This window comes from Gouania willdenowi, chromosome 13 (assembly GCF_900634775.1).
Source record: "Gouania willdenowi chromosome 13, fGouWil2.1, whole genome shotgun sequence".
Lineage (NCBI taxonomy): Eukaryota > Metazoa > Chordata > Actinopteri > Blenniiformes > Gobiesocidae > Gouania > Gouania willdenowi.
In genome coordinates, this window is record NC_041056.1 from 34702158 (window position 1) to 34727383 (window position 25226).

Below are 25226 nucleotides of genomic sequence, written 5' to 3' on the forward strand. Positions count from 1 at the left end.
GCTCCTCAAGGAGGGATTAAATGCAGAGAACACATTTTGTGTATGTCGCTTTACATATAAGACAATAAAGTATCATGTATTTTCTACATTAAACAGCAGTGTGAGTTTTACCTGTGAGGTAGCTTGAAAGGGAGGAGTTCACATTCTTATAGGGTAGGAGGAGCCAGGATTGTCAGAAGGAGGAGAAAAATACAACTCGCCCATTTGGAGTTGACTTTTTACAAAATGTGGAATAAGGGAGGGAGTAAACATTACAGTACTTACTTACATTTCAACGTTGGCCCTCTGAATGAGGCTAAATGAATGTATATCACTGTAGCAAAACCATTATGAAGTGAATTTTTCATGATGAAATTAGCAAAGAATTCAGGGTTGCACAAAATAATCTTAACTTGTTTTTATTTCACTATATCATCATGCAAAACACTGCCAGTCTCAGCCCTTTAAACCCTTGTGTGTGTGTGTGTGCGTGCGTGTGTGTGCGCGCGCGTGTGTGTGTGTATGTGTGTGTGTCCTTCAAAGAAGCTCAGCATGCTGAGTAATAGGTAGCAGTTAGCTGGATTTTATATTCTAGAGCACAGCCACGTAGAGACAAACCCTGACCTCGGTCTCAGTCACCCGTAACCGTGGCCACAGGCCTCATCTCCATGGGAATCAATAGACTACAGTAATAATGGTGATCTATGGGGCCAACATCAAAGCAGGCACTGACCTTTCCACGTCGGGGGCCTGGAAGATGACCACTGAGCTCTGTGAGCATGGATGTGTGAATAGAATAAATGTTTTGTCGTAGAACAAACTTTGCAGGTGTGTATGTACGTTATACACTTGTACACACAACCATTGGTTTTCATGAATATAAAGTAAAATGTATGCATATCAACGAGCTGCTGTAGTCAGACTTTCCTCTGCATTTTAAAAGGTGAATGTTTCCCTCTTCAACACTCTGTCATTGAGATTCATCAAATATCCTACTTTTCTTTCACAATGTACCAAATGCACAAAATGTAAAATGCACTAAAGGAGAACAATGTTTTGAGACACATCACGAAAAGGCTTTTTTTTCGTCAGAAAAATATAATAATAATGGAATCATCAATGGTCTAAGTCGAGTGTCTTTGTTTGATGTCAGAAAACATCACTGTCCATTTTAAGAGTTTTTCTTTGGACATTGAAATCTCTAAATTGGCTGTGATGATGTGTGTTTGTTAATGTCCGTGTGTTTCCTGCATTAACCGTATTAACATCCAGCAGACCATTCCTTCCCAGTATCTTACAGCATAAGTGGTTGTAGAATGGGAATACATGGGCGGCAGTGACTCAGTCCGTAGGGACATGGGTTGGGAACCGGAGGGTTGCCGGTTCAAGTCCCAGTATGGACCAAAAAACAGAAGTTGTTCTGGTAGCTGGAGAGGTGACAGGGCACTTCTCAAGCACTGCTGAGGTGCCCTTGAGCAAGGCACCAACCCCCAACACTGCTCCATTCATTGTAAAGTGACTTTGAGTACCCAGAAAAGCGCTATATAAAACTGATGTATAATAATAATAATAATGAATAAACAGTCTATGATTTCGCAATCAGCTGTTGCTGCAGATGCTCTAAGTCTTCTAAAGCCATGAGGAACAATGCGTACATAGGTCCTATGTAGTAATCGATGACTTTCCAGTATAGAACACTGACAAAACCATTCTAGTGTCATAGACTCCTCAAATAATCAGAGAACCTGGTTACCCATGTGTGGTAGGAAGCAGAGAGAATCAGTGGGGAGGTGCTTCCGGGAGAGACTCTGTGTTGATTAATCTCAGGTGTGGCGCATTAGGATTAATCATAGCTGTTTTATCATTTCTATGGGGGTGGCTGGTAGCTAATCACTTGAGCTGGACTGCTTGTATAGGGTAAGAAAAGCCAGAAATGTACAATCTGTCTGTGTGCCTGTGTTAAGAAGAAGGATTGAATTTTTCGATTCGTTATAGTTCTTTTTTTTTTTTTTTTTTCAATTCAGTTAATTACATTTTCAGAGCAGATTTTTTTTTTTTTTTTTTTTTTTTTAGTTTTTATTAGTTTAAATGTTAGTTTGGGTCAGAACAGATAGAAAAAAAAAATCTACAAAAATTTATAAAGTAGACAATGAACAGCTTTCCACAAATCAAATACAACAGTCCAGGATAGCAGCATTAAATAAATACATAATGTGTGTAATACTGCTTCTGTATAAATCCTATAAAAAAGAAAAAAAAAAAACATTTTTATTTCTATTTCTTTCAACAAAAATGTTTTTTTACTTCTCGTTTTTCATTTAGTTTCGTTAACTATAATAACCTTAGGTCAGAACTGTTACCTAGTCAGCAGTCTTACACTATGTGATGAGAAACATGATTCATCACTATTCATTCATTATATCCTATAACTTCAGGCTCCATATCGCTTGCTCGCGTACCTTTCAGTTATAGGTAAACTTAGCTAGAGTTTTGGAGATGCTCTGACCTAGTGGTCCTGGCTCTTGCCAAAGTCATTTAAATCCACTCTCCCATGTTACTGTCAGCTTACAGAACAAAACACTCACTTGCTGCCAAAATTATCCAGCAACCAGCAGATGCCAGGAGGAAGAGATAATCACTTTTATTGACTACACCTGTCAGTTTCAATGTTGGATATTATATTGGCTAATAGATGTTGATTAAACTATGTGTAAATTCTATTTGTAGAATCCCCAAAGTGACCAGCCATAAATTCTACACATATCCGTCAGCAAATGCTCAGACTCAAACATGTTCATCTTAATAAAGTTTATTGAATGGATTAGTGTTTTTGACAGTCATATAGATTTAAATTATATAAGATAGAAAACAAATATTCACTGGGGCCAAGAGAGGAATAGAAAGTGTCTGGTGCAGGCTTGGTCATGGCTTGCCTTGAGGCCTCCATCAACACCTAAACCCCAAGGGTCCTCCTTCACCCCCCCGACACACACACACACAGAGCCCAGGACACTGTTTTCTCGGGGTCATTATAAGCTCTGACATGCCCTGCTAGCTTCATGAATGTTAATGCCCAGTTGAGGGCAATGGGGCAGGGGTGTGTGCGCACACACATCTGCCCCTCACACACACTCCCTAGGGAGAGATTTTTTAAAAACCTGCCTATTCAGTACAGTAACTCCCAGAAGCAAACTGATGGTATTGAAAAGCATATGTAGACATAGAAACTTTTATTAGCACGAATTTGTTTATCCTTGTAACATAATTCCTAATAATTAGCATTGTTTGCTTTTCACAGTCACTTTAAAGGTGGTAAAATAAGGATGACGAATGGCAGAGTGGCAAAAGAAGTTGACATCTTCAAAGTGATAATTTTATGCATTTTAAAAAAGGAAACATTACATACATAAAGACTAAAAAATCATACCACGACTACTAGGAATGTACAGTAGTCCCTCGCTATAATGCAGTTCACCTTTCACGGCCTCAGTGTTTCGCTGATTTTTTTTACAGTGCAATTTTGGATGCATTTCTTAACAGCGTATGAACGTGCATTATGTTCTGCGTCCTGATTGGCTAATGCTGCGTACAACCACCAGCGACACATCCATCTAGGTGAGTTTCACAGCCTGCTGAAGCAAGGAGCTGCTTTTTCTCCTTTCACAAATATAAACCATCAGTGAAAAAAGCCGGTGTGATTAGCGGCTAATGCTATGCTAGCTCAGTGCTACAGAGAGAACTTTTACCTGCTACTACCACCTCCTCGCTGATACTACTCCACGCCTATTCCTTCCTAGTCTGGTCCCGGTTATAAAGGCCGTGTCATACAGCTCCAGGTGGTTACACACAGCTTCTACTGGTTGAATGGGTGAACAGAACGGTGTCCATGTTGACAGCCTGGATTCATCATCAACAAAGACTCTGATTGCGTTCGGCATCAATGTCTGATCGCTAGTAGTGACTATAAAGTGCTGTATGTTTGAAAACAGGTTTATGTTTTAAAATCTACGAAGGTTTGAACATTGAGAGTGTTTAAACAAGAGAGAAATGTTAATATATATCTGAGAAAAGTGTATAAAGTGTGTGATGAGGGGTTTTACAGCCTTAAAACATGTATAATATTTGTAAAAAATAAAGATGACTACTTCGTGGATTTTGCCTATTGTGGGTAATTTTTAGAACGTAACCCCTGCGATAAACAAGGGACTACTGTATTGAAATAAAAAAATGTAAATGTAAAATTCTAAGGTGCACGCAATACAATCAAGTAAAAAAGATTAAAAAAAGCAAAATGACATTTGATCCACCTGCTTCCCGTAGCAGCTCCGATGCTGCAGTGTTTACAGGATGGACGACTAAGCGGATGCTCCCCAAACTCATAAGTTAGTTGTATGTAGTGATGGACCAAAAAACAACCCGGCTGAAAAAACAAGCGAGCAAACACTGTGGTCAACATGCGCTTGAGCGGCCGTATTTCAACACATCTTAGCAATAAAGCCTCTTCTAAGGAGAGGTTGATATGGATCACAGTAAAAACACAAAGCCGCATAACAGTTACCAGGGGTGGAAGTAACAAATTACATATACTCACGTTACTGTAATTAAGTATACTATTACAGCGCCCGTCGGAAGTATGCATTCATGAGGGAGCTTAAGTAGTGATCCAAATGAGTTTGTGTTTGATGGTTGGATGTACAAAGAGGTGTACATACTCTGTACTCTGTAGTGTTATAAAGAGGTTTATTTGCAGGTGCAAAATAAAACAGCGTGTGTGATTTCCCTGGTTTAATTCTATGGGACATGAACATGATAAATGTGTTTTACTCACTTTTATATTTTTTTTAGTTTGGTGTATCTTTCTGAAATGTATGTTTTTGGGAGTCATTATGTGTATCTGCGTATCTTTCTGTTGTGTTTTTGTGCATTTTTTGTATAATTGTAGTTTTTTGTTGCCATTGTAGTGTGATTCTGGAGTCATTTTGTGTAATTTTGTTCATTTCTGTTATTTTGTGTATTTTTTGTATAAATATTAAGTTTTGTTTATTTTAAGTCATTTTCATATTTTTGTTGTATTTCTCTGTAATGTATGTTTTTTGGAGTAATGTGTATATATTTTTTTTTTCTTTCAGTTGTCTTTTTTGTGCATTTTGTGTTTTATTTTACTCATTTAGTATATATTTTTTTTTATTATAAATAAATAAATACCGTGTGTGTGTGTATACACCACGTGAAAGCATCATCCCCATCTTCCAGACGCTTCTTAGCCGCGCCCTCTAATTAGCAGAATCACAAGCATGTAATTTTCTCTTTAAACTTTCAAACCCAACGGTATGTTCTTTTTCAGTGTTTCCTCTAAACATGCATGTTCCTTTATCATGTCTAAAATAACTCTCAGTTTGCTCTAAACATTGTTTAGGATCATGACATTTTACCCTAAACGTAGCACCATGGCACTCTAACTGAATGAGGTGAGGTTTAGCTTATTAGTTTGGTTTGGTTTACTTTTTCTAACGTTTGGTTTGACCTTAAGTTTTTTTTTCTAAACCTCACATTGTTTGGCAAAGTTTTGTTGGTGTTTAAAGTTTTATTTTATTTTTTAAAGCATCTCATTAACAAAAGTAGTATTTTTAATATTGTTGTTAAAGATTAATAAAAGAACATATGTGTTTTGCTACCAATAGCTGCCTCAGTTCATATTCATGCCAGACTAGTGCAGTGATATTTAATACACAAAAAGGGAACCTCTGCCTTCCCTCTGGTTATACATACTCTAATTGAGCTACAATTCTTAGAAATGCAATGTTTTACCTTAATATTTGGACAACCACTGTCATTACAATAAATTAAATCTTTAGTAATTTAATACTCACAAGCCTACATTCAGCAGGCCTATATTTTGTGCTAGAGCAGGGGTCTGCAACCTGCGGTTCTGGAGCCTCATGTGGCTCTTTGAGTCTTTTGCAATTCAATTCAATTCAATTGAACTTTGTTTATATAGCGCAAAATACAACAAAGTCATCTCAAAGCGCTGAACAAAATATAAAGTCCATAGTAAAAAAGAAAAAAGAACCCAACAAGATCCACGTGAACAAGCATTTAGCGACAGTGAGAAGAAAAAGCTCCCTCTTTTTTATAGGAAGAAATCTCCAGCTGAACCAGGTTCAGAGGTGGCAGCCATCCGCTTCAACTGGTTGGGGTTAGTGAACAGTAAATATATATATATATATATATATATATATATATATATATATATATATATAGATAAGTAGGTTCTGAGTTTACTTTTAAAGGTGGAGAGAGTAGCAGCCTCCTGTATTAAGACTGGGAGCTGGTTCCAAAGGCGAGGAGCTTGGTAGCTGAATGCTTTGCCTCCTGTTCTACTTCTAGATACTTTAGGAACTTCCAGTAGACCAGCAGACTGAGAGCGGAGTGATCTGCCCGGACGATAGGGCACTAACAGATGTTTAAGAGAAACAGGAGCTTGATCATGTAGAGCTTTGTATGCTAACAGGAGGATTTTAAACTCTATTCTAGATTTTACAGGAAGCCAATGAAGAGAAGCCAATACTGGAGAAATATGCTCTCTCCTGTTAATACCTGTTAATATTCTAGCTGCAGCATTCTGAATTAACTGGAGGCTTTTTAGTGAGTTACTAGAACATCCTGACAGTAGAGAGTTACAATAATCTAGTCTAGATGTAACAAATGCATGGATTAATTTTTCAATATCACTCTGGGCCAAGATATTCCTGATTTTAGAGATATTACAGAGGTGGAAGAAGGCTGTCCTTGTCATTTGTTTAATATGAGAATTAAAGGATTCGTCAGTATCAACGATAATGTTATAACGATAATAAGTTTTTTACTGTGGTGCTGGGTGACAGAGTAATGCCATCCAGAGACACTATTTGCTCTGATAATTTATCTCTGAAGTGTTTTAGACCAAATAAAATCACTTCGGTTTTATCCTGATTAGGAAGGAGAAAGTTGTGACTCATCCAGGATGTGATGTCTTTAAGACAAGCCTGGAGTTTTAATAACTGATGAGTTTCATCTGATTTCATTGAGAGATAAAGCCGTGTATCATCTGCATAGCAATGGAAATTTATATGATAATGTTTCCTAGTGGAAGCATATACTGTATAATGTAAAGAGTATTGGTCCCAGAACTGAACCTTGTGGAACTCCATGATTAACTCTGGCTTGCGCTGAAGAGAGATTATTAACATGAACAAAGTGGGTTCTGTCTGATAGGTAGGATTTAAACCAACCCAGTGCTGTTTCTTTAATCCCAAAACACTTTCCAGTCTCTGCAGCAGTAGATGATGATCCACTGTATCGAAGGGTGCACTGAGATCTAAGAGCTGAGACCAACCCTATGTCTGAGGCTAATGGCTCCCCTATAGCTTAAAAATATAAAATAATGAATTGTTATTTCTGGAACCGGACATTGATGATTATTGACATTAACTTCAAATAAAATTATTATAAAACCATTTGTTAACATAAAAATAACCATCCTGCTAACTTCCTACTTCACCTCCTGCAACATCTACAGACCATCAACTTTCCTTTCACATGTGGCTAACATTAAGTTTTAAATCCCTGGTAAGATAACTAAACTAACAAAAAGATTATTCTGGAAGAAACTACAGATTTTATTTAAGTGGGGAAAGATTTATTTTACTGCCAACATGCTTAACATACATGCTTGATGTGTTGCAATAATTTAGCAATTAGCATGTGTTGACCGACATGCTCATGTCATGTAGACTGATATATCAGTTGATCAATATTATTGGCCTGATATTGGTCAATCACAGAGACACGAATCTTAATCAGTATTGCCTTATAGGTTGCCCAATATGAATTTAATATTGATTGTTTTTATTTGCTGGATCTATGGGCAGCGTTTTTGTTAGTTTTGATGTATATTTATATATATAAACTTAGCAGGCTGGAGACATCAAGCTATACATACATGCCACTGATCTGATCCCTGCAAAATGGCCTTCAAAAGCATTTTGGACCAATGATGGAGGATCCAGAGTTGGCTGCAGCTGCAATCCTTTTTTCCAAGACTTCCTGGACTGAAAGAGCAGATGTGATAGATGCTGTTAAGGCCAGATTTCATATTCATATGATCCCATTTTTCTGTATTGTTATGTTTGAACTCATGTATAAGTGAGTACTTAGTAACATCTCAGTCATGGCTCACCTAATAGGTTGTCAGTTATTGATGGTCTGTCCTTAATACCAAAGAGTCCTTTTTGAGAATTAGCTGAATTAAGTTTGTGTGTTCAGGATTATTCAATGAAATTGAAATAACAAAAGTGTGTTATCTACTTGCAATTACAGCCTTGACATACATCAAACAACATCTTGAAACAACGGAGTATGAGAGTGAGGATCAGCAAAGAGCGTCATCTCTTCACTACATCTCAGTCATTAAGAAGCTCTCTCTAAAGCTGAACACAGCTCTGCCCCATGTGAACGACTTTTAGCTGTGCTGGTCTAATCTTCACAGCCAAACCAAGCTGGATAGACTCAGTTCACTTAGAAAACCAGTTCCTGCTGAAACTGAACAAAAGGTTCAGAAAGTGAAGTGTGACAGAAATGCTAGTATGTCTAAAACTTTAAAACAATCATCTACCTGTTGTTCAGAGTGTGTTGGGAAAAGTTCAAACTGTTCTATGTTCAAAAGCATTTGTGTCATTCTTTTAACAAAAGAAAGTTCCTGCTTTATATTTACATTTCTTTACCAAACATATTGCCTTAGTGTAATTTTTCTATACATTGTTCGTTTGAGAAATGTGCTTTGAACGTAGATATTTTATACAGGTGAATTGAATCGAATGCCTGCTATTGACAACGCAATAAAACAAAAATGAATACCCTTAGTTTTTGAGAGGCGTACTTTGTACTTTTAACACAAGTGCTTATACTTGTAATTGAGTACAATTTAAGCAATGTAACAGTACTTGTACTTGAGTACACATTTTCAGGACTCTTTCCACCTCTGACAGCTACAGCCCACACTATTGAAATGAAGATTGGGAAATTACGTACTCCAAACATGAGTGACACTGATGTTTGAATCACACACACGCCAAAACAATGGTGCAGTACTGAAAGAGGAGCAAATGAATGTAAAGATCTAAGTATAAAGGCCAAAATCTTCCAAAACATTTTTGATACGGAAATGAGAACAAATAAAAAAAAAATTGGTAAATTTGTTTTTATCATTATTTGTTATACTAGTGCAGTGCCCGTAGGAAGCATTTATTGCTATAGAAAAGTGTGAGGTTAAGTTTATGGGATGACTCAGCATCATGTGCAGAGCGCATTGCCTGGCGCTTTTGTTCTTTCTCTGTACAATTGGCTTCAGGCATGTTGATATAAAATTGGACTGCAAAAGAAAAAAACTACATGCCATTTCCATGTTTTAACTGGTAAGGTTTCTTCTCCACATGAAGTCTCCTCCTCACTGCTCCACGTCTACATATCAGTCAATTTACAGCTTTTATGGTCACTCTTTACTGGATCCAGAATGATACACCGCTCCGTCTCTTCTTACTGTGAACTACCGCGTAGCGAACACGCCGAGTCCAGATTAAACGTGCTGATTTGGCAACTTTATGCTGTTTATCGTTTCCTTTTTTCCGGACAATAAAGTGCCACCTTTACTGTAGATCCAGCGGAAATCAGAGCAGCCTTGACACAGACTGTATCTCTGCTCTGTCTCCAACTGTCTGTCCTACTCACATAAGCTTCTCCATCTGCCGGATACCACCCTGCGCACGCCGGGTCGCCTGTCCCCCGTCCGCCCGAACGCCGACTGCCGCGTTGACCCTTGGCGAAGGGGGCCGACGATGGCGGCGAGGCCAGGGAGTAGGGGGGAGCGCCAAAAAGGGGGACCGGGCGGCTGAGAGTCATGTGGCGGTGGCTGCTCGTCCAGCCGCTGTGTGAGCCCGCTTCGCACCCCAGACAGACTGACCCAGCCCTCAGAGCACCGATCCCCCCTGAACAAGACTAATGCGGTGATTTAATCATCTTAAGCCGATTGTGCCATGTGACTGCTTCAGGAAGTGGTCTGTTGCAAGGTTTGACAGTAATTGCTCCATTCAACATGTGGGTGTTTGATGGAGTTGCAGTTGGTTCAGAGTTTGGATAGTGTTTTGATAGATTAGATATAGTTTATAGAGTTCAAAAAGAAAGAGAGAGTTTGAAGATTTTGAGAGTGAAGAGAGAGCATGAGTATTAATATATTCCCAATAAAATCTCCCCTGTTCTGTACATCATTGTCAAAATTAGATATGCATATTCAGTGACCTTTTCTCAGTTCAACAAGCACTTTGAAAGTGCCGTCTTTCTAAAGAGACAAAAACAACATTACACGACTCATAAAATCAGGAAAATGTTAGCCTAGTGGTCAGAGAACAGAGGAGGACTGAAAGGGCTTCGTTAAAAATGTACACACAGATAATACATTCAAAAATTGCATATTATACACCTGTGAATATTTATGTGGAGACATTTTACAGTTTCATTGAGTAGACGCTTTTGTTCAAAGCAATGTACAACACAAGCAGTTAGGGTTAAGGGACTTGCTCAACATGCCACAGTGATGGCCCAGGTTGGATCAAAACTGGTGCCCATCCGATTACAAGCACCCATCATTAACTGTTATGCCACCATTGCCCAGAAATACATTATTCATATATTTTCATTATTTAATCGTAATTCCCAAGAGTCATAATCGACACAAAAATCCAATACATCACACCCTGTGTGGTTAAAATACAGCTGCCTGTGATTATACACCTGGTCAGTAGGTGGTTTCATGTGCACATGAAGCGTCAAGAAATTAACCCTTTCTGGAACAAATTGGCTAAAGTGTTATGAAGCCTGATGAGGCTTCATCAAGAAGCTTGTGAGAGGTGGCCTAGTGGTTAAGGACAGCGGGCCAGTCCCTTTAACCCCAATCCAACTGCTCCCCAGGTGCCTGCAGTTGGCAGCCCACTGCTGTCCTTCAGGGAAAATGGGTAAAAATGCAGAAAAAGTATTTCACTGTGGTGATCAATAAAGGTTACATTATTATTACTGGCTTTTCCGTAAACCCCTTTTGTTTTGTTTTGTTATGTCTTATTCCCCATGTAAAGCGTATTTAAGTGTTTTGATTATTTGTTTTAATTATAATATTATTATAAATTATTTATTTTTCTATTTCTGATAGCCTACAGTACCTATAAGTTTGAAATTGTCAGCATTTTGTGCTTTTCATAGCCCAAATGACTAAACATCGCTATTCCCTGGTACGACAGAGACGCTGCACAGTCTCACTCTGCTGTAAGGCAGGAGGAGGCCACGCCCTCTCCCAAAGGCACATTGCTGCTCTGCCTCATAGTGTGTTTTTATGTGTTTGTGCATGTGCAGTCAGTTCCCAAAGATGAAAACCATTTATGTAAAAAGTCAGTTCTCTTTGCTGCCTTTGGACGTAACTGTGCTATGCTAAATGCTATACATACCTTCAGAGTGCATTAGTGAAATGATAGAGCATGGCTACAGCTGCTACGTTCTCTAGCTAGAGGGCGGGATAACACTACAGTCAGGATGACAGCGCTAGAGACGATAAAGAAACTTTCTTTTGAAGAAAAACGACAGCTTTTAAAAGATGGGAGACCAATACCTGAGCTACCAGACCTTCAGCAAAGGTATGGTCAGAAAATGTTTTGTACTTTCCACAGTGAATGGTACAAACGGAAGGATTGGCTTTGTGGATGCTCCTCACTGAGGCTGTTCTGAGTTGTTGTTGTAATTTTCTCCATGTTCCTGCATTTCCAACACAAACAACGGATGCGCCTCTTGTTGGGAGAGTATGGAGGCTATAATAAATAATTGTTTGTTTAATTTTGTTTTACAATGTTGATTTTCTTAGATTAACACTTGCCAGCTGAAACGTATGGAATTGTCATTGGTGTTGACATTGTTGGTCTTGATTTGCAACGCCCTGCCTACCCAGTGTTCACGGCACGTCACTGGTGTAACCCCACTGGGCTGTGATTGGAGAAAACCCACCTCCCTCCCCTCAGCTTTTTATAGGAGAGGTGGGGCCAACAGTAAAAATTGATGACGCACGGTAATCCAAATAATCTGTCTCAGCCAATAGCAAAATTCAATTGTATTAGCCGGCGTTAAACCCTTAGAGGCCAGTAACATTTTACAACTAAATTTGCAAAATTAAAATGCGTTTACTAAAATGTTAAAAGTTGGACTAGAATCAATGAACAGCACTAGTTAATACCCAAATACATATTTGTTCAGCAGGGTTTAGTTACTCTTTATGTCATTTATTGTATTTTTCCTGCAGTTAGTTGAACCCATATCCAGGAAGACACAAGGTTTAGGGGAATGCTCTTTATGATTATCCCTATTCACTGGCAGACATTCTTAACTATCCCACAGATTAGTGGACTTAACTTCCCATTTTACAGGTGTGAAATATCTTTGCTGAATAACACTGCGTTGTTTTACTGTATGCTGTATGGACACAGCTGCTGGAGCCCTTACCAGCCTACAGGGGGCGTAAGGCAGGTTAAAGCTTAAAATGGTTACCAAGGCTGACACACACACACACACACAGTCATTTAGTTGCGTGACAGGACATTCGTATCAGCTTGTTCACCACTCTTACCTTTGCCGATTCCTTTGACAGCTTTCCATTGAGGTGTGCAAGACTGGAAGAAAAAGAAACAAAAGCATTGTAGAGTGGGTCAAAACACACATATCCACACACATCCAGGCTGAATAGTGCAACGGTAAGCTAATTGAGTGAAAGAAAAATCACTCCAACATACATAGTGGCAGGCAACGGAAATTTCTTCGCAACCCCAATGACTGGCTATTAATAAATGGAGTAAGAACCTAATGAGAACAGAATTCTCAGGAGGCAGCTCTTGGTTTCTCTTTTCCTGCTCACGCTTTGTGTCTCATCATTCCTTTTCCCAGTCATTGGTATTAATAAAGTACATTTGATCTAGATGCCACTTTAGGACTATAGCTGAATTCTGTTGTTTAAGTGGAATTCACACATAAAAGTTTTTCACACAGTAGGTTACTGTATACCTATAGCTAGCTGACAGGGGGATAGGTAGAATTTAAACTTATGACTAAATATCTTAGCCCTCCTCCGTTCTCTTTACTTATACCCAGAGCTGTTTCAAGCTGTTTTGGGGGCTTGATGCAAGTTGCTGTTTGAGTGCCCCCAGTTTACGTAATTACCTGTCAATCATTGCCATTATATCTGTCGGCTGATGTCATTGACTATGTGCAACTTTGGCGTCCAACGCTTTTGACCTCATTACACCTAAAGAACATGATATCAGTTTATATTCTACTTTTATTTTGAAACATACTGGAAGAGATGTAAATTTTTCATCCTAAGATGAGGCCAAGGACTCAGTCTCAATGTTGGGGGCCCCAAGTGGCTCATGGGCCCCTGTGCAATTGCATTGTCTGCATACAGACAGAAACGCCTACGCATACACACATCGCAGTAACTATATATAGTTCAGGTTTGTACCATTTATAATTATACAATGTTTATAAAGTGCAATCAATTACTTTTTGTTCATAAATCTCTTACGCAGATGATTTCTGACTTTTCTGTGTTCAACTGCTGTGGTTAACTTAAATGATTTAAAAGCCAGTGCAAAACAATTCCAATGACCCCATACACACTATCTCTAGCTTTCATAATGAAAATATGTTGTGTCAAATTACTTTTTAATTTGTGTACAAGGCAATGGGGCTGGTTTTGAACTCTCCTCGATGATTTGTAGCTGATGTCAGTCCATTCCATCAACATCAGTGGATCTTTTATCATTATCCATTATTTCTTACTCTGTTACAACTGTGAGGAACAGAAGGCTTGTCTCCACAAAGCAGCATCACACATACTGGACGAAGCATTGGACAAAGCTAAAATAAAGAACGTTTCCCTGGCCAATTTTAATATTATAGGGCTTCAGAGAATATATATTGAGAAAATGTTGTTCATTTAAAACATTTTGCATATGTCTCAGAAGATTATCATATACAGTAGGAGTCAGTGTTTAGAAATGGCAGATAGGTATAACTAAATGTAAGTCAGGATTTTTTATAACCTAAAGGTGAATACTAAGATCTGAAACTATATGGTATTGCATCCACAGAGCTCTGATCATCATTGAGTCTGTACTTTAAGGTATAATATGAAGCAGCAGGTTTTGAGGATCTGCATCTGCCATCAGTGAAACAAAACATTTGGAACAACCTACAGGGTAAATTTCTAACAAATATGTGACGAGAAGAAAGGATGCTGATTTGCAAACCATTTTCTTCATTTATTGTTTTGTTATTTTGTTCGGTGATAATAATCGCCTACATTACATTTTTTTTTATTTGAATGCATTCTTAGTCGACAGCAGAGATGGGCAACATTTATCACACTGTCCACAAAAACATGATAACAGCATCGATACAGGAAATAACAAAGGGTCTTTGTTGTCTCTTTTGGTCATTTTGTTTATGTTTTTGTTGCTGTTTTGTGTCTTTCGAAAATATTTATGTACGTTTTTGAAATCCTTTGCATTTTTTTGTCTTGGTTTTTTAGTCGTTCCAGGAATTTTTGTTGTCAAATTGTATCTTTTCAGAATAGTTATATGATTTAGTTATTTTGTGTGTTCTTTTCATTTTGTGTTGTTTTTTTCTTTCATTTTCTGTATTTTCAGTTGTTGATTTGTGTATTTTCTGTTTGTGTCATTGTTTTATGTGTTTCATGAGTCATTTTCTGTATCTTTGAATATCTCATTGTGTGTTTTGTTAGCATTTTGTCTGCTTTTGTTGAAAGTTTGTACATTTTGTGTATTTCTGGAGTTATTTTCTGTATTATGTTGGCTTTCATAATCATTTCAACTTCTTGCTTTGCTTTTGGGAATTTGCTTTTGGGACCACACAAAAATAGATCAAGGGCCGTATGTGGCCCCTGGGCCGCCGCTTGCCCATGTATGAACCACAGCAATTACAAGCATTCCAAAACATTTGCACAGTTGGCTGTATACTGTCCAAATTTTAAATGCATATATGTATACAAGTATACAGGAACAAACATGTTTCTCTACTTAAGCCCAACTTTTTGTAATCTCACTGTGCTGCTCTGATATTTCAAATATATTTTCTATTGAACAAATTTGAAACAAAGACTAGAAGATGGAATGGAAACAGAAAATGATCAAACTTGCAGGACACAATCTGACTTTATAGACAGTTATAGGCTTTGTTTAAAAGTATAAATGAAATCATAAATACAGGTAATAGTGTTCTTTACTATAATATTTACTCTACACAGCACTGTTAGCTGGAAATAAAACTGAGCCTTGTTTTATCATGCAACACTGCCATCTAGCGAAACATGGAAGACTATTTTAAACAAAGTGTAAGGCAGTGAGGTGACACACTGACACACAAAACCCTCCCCAAAAGGATTCTTAGGGATAATATATTTGTTTATGAACGTGGTAAATGCTTTGCACTGAGATAAAGACTCCCAGATGAGTCTTGGGATGCCCGGTGATTTGGATTTGCTCAGTGAGAGGAGCCTGACAGACGGAGTGTCACAGTTGCTGATTGTGACAAACACAAAATGAACAGAAGTTTGAGTTTATGGGTATGTTGAGAAATGGATGAGCCAAAGCTATAATGTCTGCTATGGTTCCCACAAGGATTTCTTCCCTTTTAGGGAAAAAAACAGGGAGCAGGAAAAAAAAAAGAGATGGGCCTGTATACTATCAATATGAAAGCACCTGAAAAGAATAAGAGAGTGATCTTGAAAACACCCATTCAACACAATACAGAATATTTCTCCTCCATCTGTGGTGTATTATCTCACTGGGTGAGTAGGGACTACAGATTTACTCCTAAATACATGCAAAACTTTGGATAAGTAACTCTGCACTGGTGCAGTCAACAGCTAAGAGCTGCCAAAAATGTATGTACTGTATAATTATTATCAAAATTGCTCAAAGAGGTGGTGAGTATCAGTGTGAATAATAAACTTTACAATTGTGACCTCATTCAAAGCATTGAAACAAAAAAAATCAAATAATAAAACATAATTTAATAGACATACAATATTATGACATTGTAACTACAATGTAATGACGTGATTTGTTTGAATTTGTATTACATTTTATATGAGATGTTAATAATAGTTAAAGGGTGAGTCTATACTGGTTATTGAAGATTGGATTGAAGTATCTATTCATGGCTTTAAGTAAGGTATAGGGATTAGGGGTGTTCCATCTAAGGAACCTCACAATTCGATTCAATCTCGAATCAGGGTGCTACGATTCGACTCGATTTTGAATCAGGGCGCTACTATTCGATTAATCAACGATTTTTACAATATTAACAATTATTACAATATTAATGATTAAAATAAAATTAACAATTATCAAGATTTTTACGTAACCTAATCCACGACCCCGGGAAGCGGTGAGTTAGGAGCAGGACGGCACTGCTAAGCTAGCGTCTCACGAACCACCTCTGCCATCGGGCCCTTCCAGGCCGACCCAGAGCCGGTCGCGGCGTACCATCGCTGAGGAAATGCACCCGGCAAAGAGACACTGGTGCCATTAATGCACAGATTCATTTTGGCCAACTTTGAAATCATAGGATACAGCACTTGATTCTTTTAAACGCTAGCTTTTAATCAGGATGAGTGAATCTCCCGCTCAGTAATTGCAGCTAAAGAGTTAACAGGTTAATATGAAAAATAATCAATTTTTTAACATGTTGAATCATGATTAATCTAATAATCATGTATTGGCATAATTCTAGTAGGGATGATGCTTTACAGAATAAAATATCTTGTCCATGAGCATGTTTGTGTTTTCTTCAGATTTTTATCTGCATTCTACCTTTAAATTCTATGTTAAAGGTGGTATCTGCAATTCTGGTTTGAAACACTTTATCTTATGCTGGGAGAAATAGTCCTCCCATCCTGAGATTAGTCAATGCATTATGTATTCAGAAAAAGGAATGCAAAGAATCAAACCTCTAAAGCAGCTGGAATCCTGTAAAATTTTGCACCAATCCCTGCCATTCGGTCTGAATGGAAATAACCAATTAGATGCTTTCATGTCATGTTTCTGCTGGTCATGTTTGAGTCATACATTTTGTCTGTAGTGCCCTCTATTAGTTTCTTGTTCTTAGTTTAGTAGTAAATTAATAATTTTATAAACACTCTATACAGTATGCACTCATACTCACTCATCTACTGTATTACCAGGCCTACAAGAATAACATATCATTCTGCTACTCTTATCAACGGTATTTTAACGAATCAAATTTTGAAGAAGACTGTAAATGGAATATTGGTCTTATGCTAAAACAATGTCGGACTCCGTAATTTTCTCTGGTCCTTTACCAAATCTGACCAGTGATGACATGTATAGCCGCATGTCATCATTTAACCGCTGGCTATCGAGGTGGTGTCCAGAAAACGAGGTGGGCTTCATTGATAATTGGAGATCCTTCTGGGGAAAACCGAACCTGATAGGAAGAGATGGAATCCATCCTACTTTGGAGGGAGCATCTCTACTATCAGAAAACATGGCACATTTATGACATCTCATGAATGAGACCATGTTACAGAGGGGGAGTCCTCCACGCCCCTCTGCGCTTGCCTTTGGACAGTTTCCCTCCCATTGCTATTATGATAGCTGTGTTCATCGCCATGACAACTGTTGTGATGGTGATGAATATTATTTTATGGAGACGGTGTCTGTCCCCCGACCCATATTTCACAATGATTTTAACATAAAATCAAATAAAAGAGCTATCAATTATAAAAATCTGAAAAAAATTAAAATCTCAAATCTAGAAACACCAAAACATAAAACCATTAGATGTGCTCTATTAAATATTAGATCACTGAGATCCAAATCTCTACTAGTAAATGACCTTATCTCAGAAAATAACTTTGATTCATTCTGTTTAACTGAAACATGGCTGTATCAAGATGAATATGTTAGTTTAAATGAAGCCACTCCTCCCAGTCATTTAAATACTCATATGCCACGAGACATAGGCCGTGGAGGTGGTGTAGCAGCTATTTATCATTCCTCTCTCCTAATCTATCCTAAACCAAAGGCCAATTACACTTCCTTTGAAAGCCTGGTTCTAAATTTATCTCATATCGAATCAAAAACCTGCCAGCCAGTCTTATTTGCGATAATTTACCGTCCTCCAGGCCCTTATTCTGAATTTCTATCAGAATTCTCTGAGTTTATATCAAACTTAGTCCTCAGTTCTGATAAAATACTGATAGTAGGAGATTTTAATATCCATGTGGACAAAGATAGTGATAGCCTGAGCTCAGCCTTTATGTCCCTAATAGACTCAGTTGGCTTTTTTCAAACTATTAATGAAGCTACTCATCGTTTAAATCATACTCTTGATCTTGTTCTAACATATGGCCTTGATATTAATGAACTAAAAGTCTACCCTGAAAATCCTCTGCTATCAGATCACTTTTTAATATCTTTTAACATTATCCTAGAGGATCTCGCACTGTGCAATAAAATAGTTACAAGTAGAAATCTGTCCAACAGTGCTGTGGCTAAATTTAAAGAGGCCATTCCTGCTGCCTTAAACTCAGTGCACCATCCAATAAATAACTATGATATTAATTATAACCCCTCTCAACTGGATCTGCTTGTCGATAGCTCTGCTAGTCTACTAAAATCCACCTTGGACTCAATTGCCCCATTGAGGGAAAAAACTATTAAACGTCAGAGGAAAGCTCCGTGGTTTAGCTCTGAAACTCACACACTCAAACAAACAACCCGTAAATTAGAGAGAATGTGGCGCTCCAATAAAACAGAGGAGTCACGAATACTCTGGCAAGAAAGCCATAGTAAATACATGACAGCCTTACGACATAGTCGATCTACATACTACTCCTCACTAATTGAAGAAAATAAAAATAATCTGAGGTACCTTTTCAGCACTGTAGCCAGGCTAACACAAAGTCAGAGCTCTATTGAGCCCATGATTCCTCTAGCCCTCAGCTGTGAGGACTTTATGACATTTTTAACGATAAAATTCACAAGATTAGAGATAAAATTAGCCACTCCCTGCCTTCACCTGGGCCTGCTGTACCATTAAATGTAAATAGGCCTAACCTAAACTGTTTCACACATATAGGACTTCAGGAACTTAACTCTATTATTTCATCCTCAAAACCATCGACCTGCCTTTCAGATCCGATCCCAACTAAGCTGTTTAAAGAAATTATTCCCCTAGTCTGCCCATCTTTGTTGGAGACAATAAATATATCCCTATCAATAGGCTACGTGCCACAGTCCTTTAAAGTAGCTGTAATCAAACCCCTTCTCAAAAAACCTACTCTTAATTCCAGCACTTTAGCAAACTACAGGCCTATATCTAATCTTCCTTTTATTTCAAAGATTCTTGAGAAAGTTGTGGCAGCTCAGCTCTGTGAATTTCTTCAAAACAACAGCCTGTTCGAGGACTTCCAGTCAGGCTTTAGAGCTCAACACAGCACAGAGACTGCTTTAGTTAAAGTAACTAATGATCTACTCTGGGCTTCAGATGAAGGACGACTCTCAGTGCTGGTTTTATTAGATCTTAGTGCAGCTTTTGACACTATAGATCACTATATTCTACTAGAGAGATTAGAGAAATTACTTGGAATCACAGGGACTGCCCTAAACTGGTTTAAGTCCTACCTATCTGATAGGTACCAGTTTGTACACGTGAATAATAAGTCTTCTGTGTACACTAAAGTAAGCTACGGGGTTCCTCAGGGCTCTGTGCTAGGTCCAATCCTCTTCTGTATCTATATGATCCCCCTTGGTAATGTTATGAGAAAATACTCTGTTAACTTCCACTGCTATGCTGATGATACCCAACTGTATGTATCAATGAAGCCAGGTGAGACAAATCAGCTATCTAAACTTGAGGCCTGTCTAAAGGACATTAGGGCCTGAATGGACCAAAATTTTCTTCTTCTCAACTCAGACAAGACTGAGGTCATTGTACTGGGCCCGCGACACCTTAGAGAAACCTATGCTAGCCTAACTGCCCTAGATGGCATTACTCTGGCACAAAGCACAACTGTTAGAAACCTTGGGGTTCTATTTGATCAGGACTTATCCTTCAACTCTCACATAAAACAAACTTCAAGAACTGCCTTCTTTCATCTCCGTAACATTGCTAAAATCAGATCTATCCTGTCTCAGGGCGACGCCGAAAAACTAGTCCATGCTTTTGTTACCTCTAGACTGGATTATTGTAATTCTCTTTTAGCAGGCTGCCCGAGCAAGTCGCTTAAGACACTTCAGCTGGTTCAAAATGCTGCAGCACGTGTACTGACTAAAACTAGGAGAAGAGATCACATTACTCCTGTATTAGCCTCTCTGCATTGGCTTCCCATAAAATATAGAATAGAATTCAAGATTCTTCTTCTCACTTATAAAGCCCTAAATGGACAGGCACCAGTCTATCTCAAGGAGCTTGTAGTGCCATACAATCCCCCCAGAACACTACGCTCTCAAAATGCTGGACTACTCCTTGTTCCATTTGTCTCTAAAAGTAGTATAGGAGGAAGAGCTTTCAGTTATCAGGCCCCACTTCTCTGGAACCATCTACCAACCACGGTTCGGGGGGCAGACACCCTCTCTACCTTTAAGGTTAGGCTCAAAACATTCCTCTTTGATAAAGCTTTTAGTTAGGAACCAGCTCATAGCTCATAATTAAGATGCAATAGGCATAGACTGCCGGGGGGGGGGGGTCTGGCATGCTCGGTTGGAGAGAGGTTGGAGAGGGCGTTAAGAGAGAGGTCATTTAGGTTAGAGAGGGACCGGAGAGGGTCCCATTCCTCTTTCAAACACTCCCTCTATGTCTGCTTACTCCCTTGTGTGTTTGCTCCTGTACTCCTTCTGGCTTTTGTCTTGCAGGTCCGTGGGATCCTCAGTGTGGAGTTACAGAGACTCAGCGGCTCTGTCTCCACCCTTTTCTCTGCACACACCCAACACAGCATAACGTGGATGGCTGTTCATCATAGGAATGGGATCCACACAAGGTTCCTGCTGCTTAACAGAAGGTTTTCCTTGCCGCCATGATGAATTCATGTTGGGTGTGGGATACATATGTATGTGTATATACGTATATATGCATATGTGTGTATCCATAAAATGAAGAGTCCGTCCTTAAGACTGCTCTACTGTAAAGTGTCTTGAGATACCATTGGTTATGATTTGGCGCTATACAAATAAAGATTGATTGATTGATTGATCAAAAGACTGTGATGGCATTGATATGTATGTAATTAAAAAAGTAATCAGATGTATTTCAAAACCTCTCCCTCATATATATAATCTATCCTTTAGTACTGGTACATTTCCTTTCAAATGAAAACCGCTAAAGTTATACCACTGTATAAATCTGGTGACCGGCATGATTTTAACAATTACAGACCTGTTTCAATAGTACCACAGGTTTCAAAAATTATTGAAAAGCTTTTCAATAATCATTTGGAAAATTTCATAGATAAGCACCATCTATACTCTCCGAATGTCATTATGGATTTAGGGAAAACCGCTCAACATCACTGGCACTTATCGATTCAGTTGAGGAAATAACTACTTCTCTTGAACAAACCAACATGCTACAGGAAAATTTGTTGATTTTTCCAAGGCATTTGACCCTATAGATCATGAAAATCTACTATAGAAATTGGAGCAGAATGGCATCAGAGGTATAGCTTTGAATTGGGAGCAGAGCTTTTTGAGCAATAGAAAGCAATTTGTTACTTTAGGGGCACATTGTTATTCTTCCTTAAATGTTACCTGTGGCGTTCCTCAGGGATCTGTATTGGGTCCAAAACTGTTTATTTTCTACGTTAATGATTTATGTATCTACATATCTATTAATTAGTGTCTACATTATTGAAACTGACAATGTTTGCTGATGACACAAATATTTTTTGCTCTTTTGAGTGATGTTACAAATTTAATTTAGTAAAATAAGAACATGATTTATAATCAGCAAACTATCCTTTAATATGGACAAAACAAAAATTATGTATTTTGGAAACAGGCCAAATAATGTTGAAATTAGGGTTTCTATTGATGGCAATCATATTAAAAAAGTAAACTAAACTAATTTTCTCGGCATTATACTAGACAACCAAATTAGTTGGCAACCGCAGAAAAGATTTTAAAAAAGTATAGCTATACTTAACAGAGCAAGACATGTTTTAAATCACAGCACATGTCACACACTTTTCTGTTCAATAGTATTACCGTATCTCACATACTGTGCAAAAGTTTGTGGAAATAACTACAAAACAAGATTACAACCATTAGTTTCACTTCAAAAACGAGCAATGCGTTATGTTCATAATACTGGACCACACCGAGCTACTGTTCAATGAATCAAAATTACATACATTAGCAGAAATTGAAGTTTGTCTGAATATAAAGCAATTTAAGCATAAATACATTAAGTTTAGTTTCTCAAAACATAAGTGTTAAAGTGATAGAATTGTATATAGGTGTGTATATACTCGTGTATGTGTGGACCAATGAATGTATAGTGGATCACATTAATTGTATAATTATATAGATATAATCAATGAATATGTGTGTGTGTGTGTGTGTGTGTGCGTGTGTGTGTGTGTGTGTGTGTGTGTGTGTGTGTGTGTGTGTGTGTGTGTGTGTGTGTGTGTGTGTGTGTGTGCGCGCGTGTGTGTGTGTATATAGTGTAAATAGATGTATATTATAAGAAGATTATAAGTATAGTACTACATATTACAAGAGGTGGTATTCCTATTCAAACATGTACAGGCTTCACAAGCAGGGTTTTTGTACCATTTGTTTTCTCTTTGCCTTGTTTGATTTTTTTTCATTGTGAGATACACTACTGTTGTGTTCATGTTTGAAAATAAATTAAATCAAATCAAATGATTCCTGTCTGTCTTCACTCCTTGTCTTGTTTCCGTGAGACTTGGTAGTTCCTCCCCTTCCCCCACAGGTGTTCCTGAATACCCAATGGCCTGCCTTCAACATTTAAACACTGAGCAAGTGCTGCATCATTACTTCCACCAAGAAGGTCATGTTTTCACCGGTTTGTCTGTCCATCTGTTAATGTGGATGTTAGTTAGCAGGATATCTCAAAAAGTACTGAACGAATTTAAATTAAAGGTAGGGTAGGCGATTTTCAAAAGCTAGCATGATTTTTAATGTAGCCTCCCTGATGGCTCTGCCTTTACCCCTTTCGCCCCTCCCCTCTGTGCTCCGTCTCACTCACATGCATGCGCACAGCTGTTGCAGAAGAGGAGCTCAGCTGATCGCTTGTATTGTGTAGAAACTTAATTGTCTCATGTCTCATTCAGCAGTAAGTAAACAATAAACTTTACCATCACATATGTTAAAAAATGTGACCAAAAACTCTGTTTTAACTCGGTCAGCGGTGACGTGCTTTCAGTGTGAGTTCATGCATGCGAGGGATCGAGAACAAGCAGGGAGACAGGGAGACGCGATTGGTTAAAAAAAAATGGTTAGTTTTTTTTTTTCATTGGTTGAAGTTATTACAGATTTACAGCTGCTACAGTTGACAGATTTTCTTCGTTTCTTTTTCAGAGCACATAACATCTTAATTTTTGTCAGGACATAAAGACAATTTCAACCAAAAACTTAAAAAGTGTAACTGGAGGAAATTGCCTACCCCAGCTTTAAATGTGGTGCGCTAACAATGTGTTCTCTGCAAATAGGTCTTCGCCACACACCTTTCCAAACACTACCATGATCCCTAACAGCTGTAAATAGTTTCTAGGATTTTGTGTGCCTTTGGAGAATAAATAACACCCTATGTGGCAACAAGACTAAAGTGTTTGAAACCCTACACTCTTAACACTAAAAATATGATTGTAATAGCACAAGTTTTTTTATTGCTAATAAATGGCATGACAAGAGGGCAAATCTTGTTTCTCAGATCTGCTTATTCTGGATGTCTACATTTCAAAAGGGCTTGAACAAAAATACTTTCCTTTTAAGAGATTGAATTCCATAAGTCACTCAAGAAGTAAACTGGACTGTTGCCTTCATCTTCCTGTTCCTACATCTCTCTTAGAAGCTACACAGAAACCAAACATAACTAGACCAAAGTAGTTTGGACAGAAACCCTCTTAAAGAAGCTTTAAGATAATTATATTTTAACCATTAAACATTTGTTCAACCTTTTATATAATAACAGTAGAATGAAACCTAATGGTGGAGGAGGTTGCTACAGGATTGTGGGCTATTCCTGGCACAGGAAGCACAATGCAGTCAGTGTTGGACTGGCTCATATAAGACAGGTATGCAGGCCAGGGTTAGAATATCTTGGCAGGTTAGTAGCTTTGGAAACACATCATAGGTGGATTCATAGGCAGGATCAGGCTATGGCCTGGCCTAAGGCAGCGACTGTAGCTAAAGCTGGTATTTTAAATATTGATATGTTCTTAGTGGTGGCTGAAGGTTTTAGTGTGTCTATTTGGTTTTAAAGCTAATTTAGAAATTAGAGAGAATAGTTATATGAACAATAGAAAGGGACACAGAACTCTTAAAGCATATTCTTGCTCCATGTGTGTCCATCTCCTTCTTACCTTCCTCATATTCCTTCACTTAATCTCTTTCACTGTCTCTAATGCTGTGGTATTTTTATTCAATTTAAAGGGCACTAAAGATCAGCTTTGGAAAGACATTTCAATTTACTTACTGGCCTTTGGAAAGCACCTCCGCTTACATTTGGATGCTGAGGTACAGTTAATGGTGTATATCTGTTAAATGGCAAGCATGAGCCACAGCATCAATCACATCAGCGGAAGGAGATGGCACTGGATATTACAGCAGGTATGTAACATTATCACTCTGTCGAGAAGAATGAAGGGTTCCAGTAGATGGGGATTAACGTGTAAAGGTTTTATCTCATGACCCTTGAAACAAAAGTGGTTTCCTATCATCGATTTACACGTACTGAGGTACAATCTATTTTGAACGTCTTTATCCAGCTTTATCAGATTGTGTGCATTATGAAACTAAACACAAAATACTACCAATTCATTTATTTATTTTCTAAACAGAAAATATGAAAAATCACTGTAAAAAATAGATTATCAAGATCAGGTACTCTAGGTTCCT